We start from the raw sequence: 6,105 nt of genomic DNA on the forward strand, positions 1-6,105 counted from the left end.
GTAACTTCTTGATGAACTTACTAACGCAACAACATAGGATATACAATCCACGAGGTATAAGTTATGATAATGATATCCACTTTCTTTTGGTTGGATCATGGGGCAATAACAGTGTGACTATATATAGAACAATAAACAGGCATGACTACGCTGATTTAGATATAGATATAGAGTATATCTGGCCTGGGCAAACGCTAACCAATAGTACTGTTCCCGATACACTGTGTATATCCGATGACGTTGAAGATGATGATACGCTCATACCTGGTACTTACAACGAGATATCCGATGAAGATGAAGATAAGGTCATACGCGGTACTGATATCGAGGTATCCGATGAAAATGAAGATAGGATCATACGTGATACTGATAATAATATATTCTATGAAGATAGTCTTAGTTTCCCAATGCTCAACACTAGTATTGATCGGAGGTTGCATATAGATTATGGTATACGAGAATTCGATGAAGATCTTGGCTTTGAGGCTAATCGGAGTTGGAGAAGGCGAACGCCTATCAGTCTATCTGTTGAAAGGATACACGATGATGATTTACGATCTGCTCAAAGGATATTCAATGATGTTTTAGACATCGATGCCTATCAAAGACTTAATCTTGAAACAGCACAGTCTTGGATACATGAACCGATTGCAACAGAAGATGAAGATAAATATTTGCTCATATGTTGTCCTGATAACGAGACATTTGATAAATATCCTGGCTTTGAGGCTAGTCTGAATAGGGGAAGGCGAAGGAGAATCAGACGATCTGCTTACAGGATATCCGATGATGATTTAGGCATCGATGTCCTTCAAAGTCTAAATCTTGAAGCAGCACAGTCTCTGATAAGTGAACCAATTGCAACAGAAAGGCAAACTGCTGCAAATAAGTTGGAAGCAGGATACTTTTTATAGCTTCTTATCACGTAAAATTATGCAGATTCTGTGATAGGTAAAATGACTTTGTCAAAATATAAGCTCTATTATTTGGTTGAGGCTTGGCTGATGTTTTCAATTCAAGTGTTTACGTCATTATTTTCAAATAGTCTGTGGATTATTCCGGTCATAAGAAAGAGTTTACGAGGGATGTAACCGGTCAACAGAGGAAACTTGTGTTTCCATTTGAACTCCAGATACAAATCAAATGGTAACGTTTAAAATAAAGCTGAACACAAATGAAACATTCAATCTGACATTTAATGATATATCAAAGTACTGTGAGTACTGAAAGACGGTGGCATAAATGATTTTACAATGTATTTGTTTAACGATCATCTCGAGTAGCAAGGGATATTTTTAATATGGTATTTTTACACGGGATATCAATCTTAATTAAGTGCGGATCTCCATGTCCCGCAGTGGGAGTCGAATCCACGACGTAAGGATGGACACCTTCCGGTACGTGATTTCAGAGCAAACATGCTACGTCAAATGACGACTGGCATTAAATAAGTTAAAATGTTGTAAGAATTTGTAAAATTATATTGAAGTAAGTAAAGTTTATTTCATATTTTCACTATACATGTACATGTTTTCCAATTTATAAATTTATATTTTTTGTATTAAAAAGTAAAGTGTTATGAATTCTCACTGTGATATAAAATTTTCTCTACTCTTCAGCACATTTTTCATCACAAAACAAAGCAAACTTCAAATAGATCTATGTATAAATAAACAAATTATATGATTTCATATAATGTATTGTGTCGCCTTATCACACACGGAAGATAACAGCGTCACGATAACTTTTTTTTTGCTAAAAACAAGTTACATGTAGATAGCTCACACTTAAATTAAGGAATTTCACTAATGTTGAGTTTCTCTTAACTTTTGAAATAACAGTCATGAACAAATCTCGCGCAGAAATTGGAACCTTGTGAAGATTTATTTGTATTAATGGACAATATTTTTACTATCATTAAACATAATAATACATCTAATTAGTTAGCTGCCAACAGTGACAGCGTCTTTCACTATTCCTTTAGATGTTTGTTATGCCCCTAGATTTGATAAAAAGACTCAGTTAAATTAATTACAATAAACTACTTAAGTTTTATTGAATATTAATTTCACAGAATAGTATTTAATAACAGCTGCGCTTGTGTTGTTTAGCAATTATAATTATTTGATTTCGGAGTTAGAAAGTAAAACAATTATCTACAAATAATTTTCATCAAATATTCTGATAATAATTATAATTTTAAACAAACACAATGAATGTGTACGAAATTACTTTTCGCATATGATAAAAGAAAAAAAAAATCATGTACGAATAACTTCAGTAGTTTAGTTGGTGTACGAGTTAGTTGTAGTTAGGCGAAATTCAATGAATATTCATGAGGCGAGAAATATTGATAATGGCAAATATCAGATATTGGTTTTGTGTCTATCAACGAAATGTTTTCGAAAAAACTTGTAAGTATTTGTTAACTATGTACATTTCCTTTTCAATCATCCGAACAAGTCTACTTCCTATTATTTCGACTTTGCAAAAATCTCCGCTAGGATCGCCGTGTGTTTACATATTGTTTATTCAGAAGCATATACCAGTAACAATAGTCTGTGACTATATATAGCCACCGTCTATTATTTATGTCACTGTAAGATAAGGTTTCTTGTTATTTAATATTTAATGTGTGTATTCATTCTATGTAGATACCGGTATATAATTGATAAATATTTATACAAACACTTTTTATTTACAATAAAAGCTATAAAAATGCTTTCCATGAATGTACACATAGTGATTTTCCATTTATTACAAACAACCTGGGCAAAGTATTACATATACCACACACACACGTAATGTACAGCAATGTTGCGTATACACAATTATGGAAAAAATAACAAAATTTTTGTGGTTCCAAATCTCATAACTGGATACTTATAATGACATGCCATCATATGTAATAACTTATTACATATATTACATAGTTTTCTTTATTATTATTGTATTTATTGTTCAATAAATATTATTATTATTTCATATTGTATTACATTTACAATAATGCTTATCATTGTATTGATATCTATATAATGAAGTTTAAATATGATGATTTTACAGCTTCATTTAACCACATACATTTACATAATCATCCGAATTTTATACAAAATACTAAAGCCTCATTTTTAGTTTTGAAAATTTCATTGAAAAGATGGTCTACCAATTAACCTTTAGTCAAAATGTATTAAATCATGTTAACTTCGTAATACATGTATATTAATAAAATTGAGTGGGAGCACGAGTTGGAACCCTCCCAAAGTACACATTGTGAAACACACTAAGCAGACTTCAGGTCTTCCGAAATCTTATGCAGACACCACCACATTGTGTTCAACTTAACCCCCCGTTCACATAGAGCTGCGACTCTACGGCGATCATCCTGATCAAGCCACAATCTGAATTTTTTTTTGGATCGGGGCAGATCGCAGCCGATCGGCGTCTAAATAGAGCAATTTGGCAAATGATGGTCTTCTTTCCGACCATACTACGATGCCCCTACGTCAAACGCGCTGTTAACACGCTTCTACTACGATGTTATGCAGACCGTTGCCGACAAGCGGCCGTGTTTACTGCGTTTACGCAACGCTGCCACTAAGACATTGAAGACCATACTACGATGCTACGCAGACCTAGATGACTATACTGCGATGTCGCTACGGTGGTGCCGATCATATAACGTTTGCATTACGCTTCTAGTACGATTTTGGCGATGATGTAAATATATCTTGCAACCGCAGATTTTTGTAGTACGATTTTAGCGATGATGTATATCTTACGACCGCAGTTTGTTTTGGGCCTTTACCACATGGTTTAAGGACAATTTTAATTATAACTGTAACAAGATGTAAAAATGCTTAATTGTAAATGATCATCAAGTAAAGTGTCCCTTTTTATATGTAGTTTACAGATGATGATTGGTCAAATATCAGCGCTATAAGAACAAACTCCTGTCTGATAGGTCGTAGTATGATCGGCGTAAGGTCATAGTAGGTCTTCGTATGATCATCAGAAGCGTAGAGAGATCGTAGTACGAACGCAGAGGGAGCGTTGTGTAATCGTGTTTGGTATGTTCCTACGCTCTAACGGCGCTTTTACTACGATCATGAAGATATCTCTACGATGCTTCTACGCTGCTTGTGCGATTATGGCGCTTCTACTACGCTCTTTTTACGACTTCACTCCGATTCTTGTTGGCCACGATCCCGCTACGCTTGTTTTGAACGTGTTCAAAATAAGCGTGGTAAGAGCGTAGAGCTCTCCGATCATGAAGACCCTACTGCGATAATACTACGCTTATCACGACCCCACGACGTTTTTCCTGCGATTTGTCACGATCAGCCACGCTTTTTGACATGCTTTGATCGTAGTAGAAGCATCGTCTATGTGTGAACCGGGGGTTACGTTGTATGCGATCGAAAATCATTCGTTTCGCAAGAAACACTTATAATTTTTGTTTGATTTCTTTTAACTATTATAAACGTTTTTCATTTTCTAAAGTAGACCTTTTGGTTTTGCTTGTTTTCTTTTTTCTCTATAATTGTTTAAAAGTCTCTAGTCTTCAACGGAAGACTTTATTGTTTTCGTTCGATTTCTTCCTACCTATTATTTTTTCATTTCAAATTTTGTTCTCGGAAACGGCTCCGCAGATTTTCATGAAAGTTTTAATATCTCTTTTCGTTGAAGACGCCATTTCCTGTCTTGGGACGTTAAGCATTTTTAGAGGATTTTAATGTCCTGGAAACTTCTCCAAAACACTTTTAGATATGAATTCAAGATTTTTGTAAAGTAAGGGAAAACTTAGCGGTGCTAAAGCTCGGCAGAGATAAAAAATGGCTCAAAAACATCTGACAAAAACAAATAAGTTTTCCTCGGTTTCTTTTTGTTTTCAAAAATATTTTTAAAAACATATATAACAAAAGATTTGCAATTTTATAAGGGCTTTTATTTGATATCAAGAAGAAATGGAGGGGGATCCCTCCAATTAAAAAAACCAGCTACTAAAAATCGTCCGATTTGACATAATTTATTTTTCAAGATATGTTCTTATACATTTACATGTCACAGATTGATTCTCTTACATGTATGTAGCCCCTACCAACATCCCCAAGGGATGGATGTTGAAACTGAATTTTCTGTAGATGTTTGTAATACTAGCAAACCATGATCCTGAAAAGTATTTTTCTCTCAATTCCTTCGTTAAGTAATGATTATCTTAAAGTGGCCCATCTCTAACGTTCTGGAAGGATATAGAGATAACAGACAGTATCTAATATCAAAGTCCATAAAACAGTACAAAATAGAAGGAGAGCAAACACGGACCTCCGAAATATTAGAAGTGGGATCAGGTGCCATGGAAGAGTGAGCATCACCTGCTGACAGGTCGTGTGCTCCTTATCATGATCGGGAAATAACACAGCCTTTTTGAATGTAGATTTCAAAACAGTTTCTTTATCTATTCCTATTGTTGTGAGGTGTGTATTGTTTCATCATGTATATCATTAGTAGCATTAAGTTTCTTGAACATTCCAGAATGGTCAACATGTTCGGTCATTTTTTCTAGAACATTCTTGAACTTTGTATATGTCCATAACTTTCCAGTTATATCATAGACTCACAACTTCTAGAATATTCTAGATTTATAATACTGTATAAATACCCTGTCAATTCGATGCATAGATATACTTTGTCGTATAAGCACTATTGAGATATAACTGGGATATATTTTCACTGGGACATTGTGTGCAGCAACGGACACTCTGATGTATGTATTTTTAGATTCTTGCTAAGTTTGTACTTTATGTTTCATATACTTATAATATATTACTGTAAATAAATTATTGTTAAGTTTAAATTGTGTTATTGATCTTTGCTGGCATTTAGGGTTATTCTGACCCATAACAGAATTGGGGGCTCGTCCGGGATAAAGAATGTCTTGCACTTTTGCAGTTTATTGTCAGAATTTTGTTAATTGAACCGTTAAATTTCATTTTAAGCCAGCAGAAATCAACATGGTGTTTTCGGTCACAGTCTTTCTTAGTTCACCAAGTGTTCAGGTTTTTGATACGTTAAAAAAGGATGACTTGATCGCATTAGGTTTGCATT

This window comes from Saccostrea cucullata, unplaced genomic scaffold (assembly GCF_032062105.1).
Source record: "Saccostrea cucullata isolate Sc308-1 unplaced genomic scaffold, CSIRO_AGI_Scuc_v1 ctg8453, whole genome shotgun sequence".
Taxonomy (NCBI): Eukaryota; Metazoa; Mollusca; class Bivalvia; order Ostreida; family Ostreidae; genus Saccostrea; species Saccostrea cuccullata.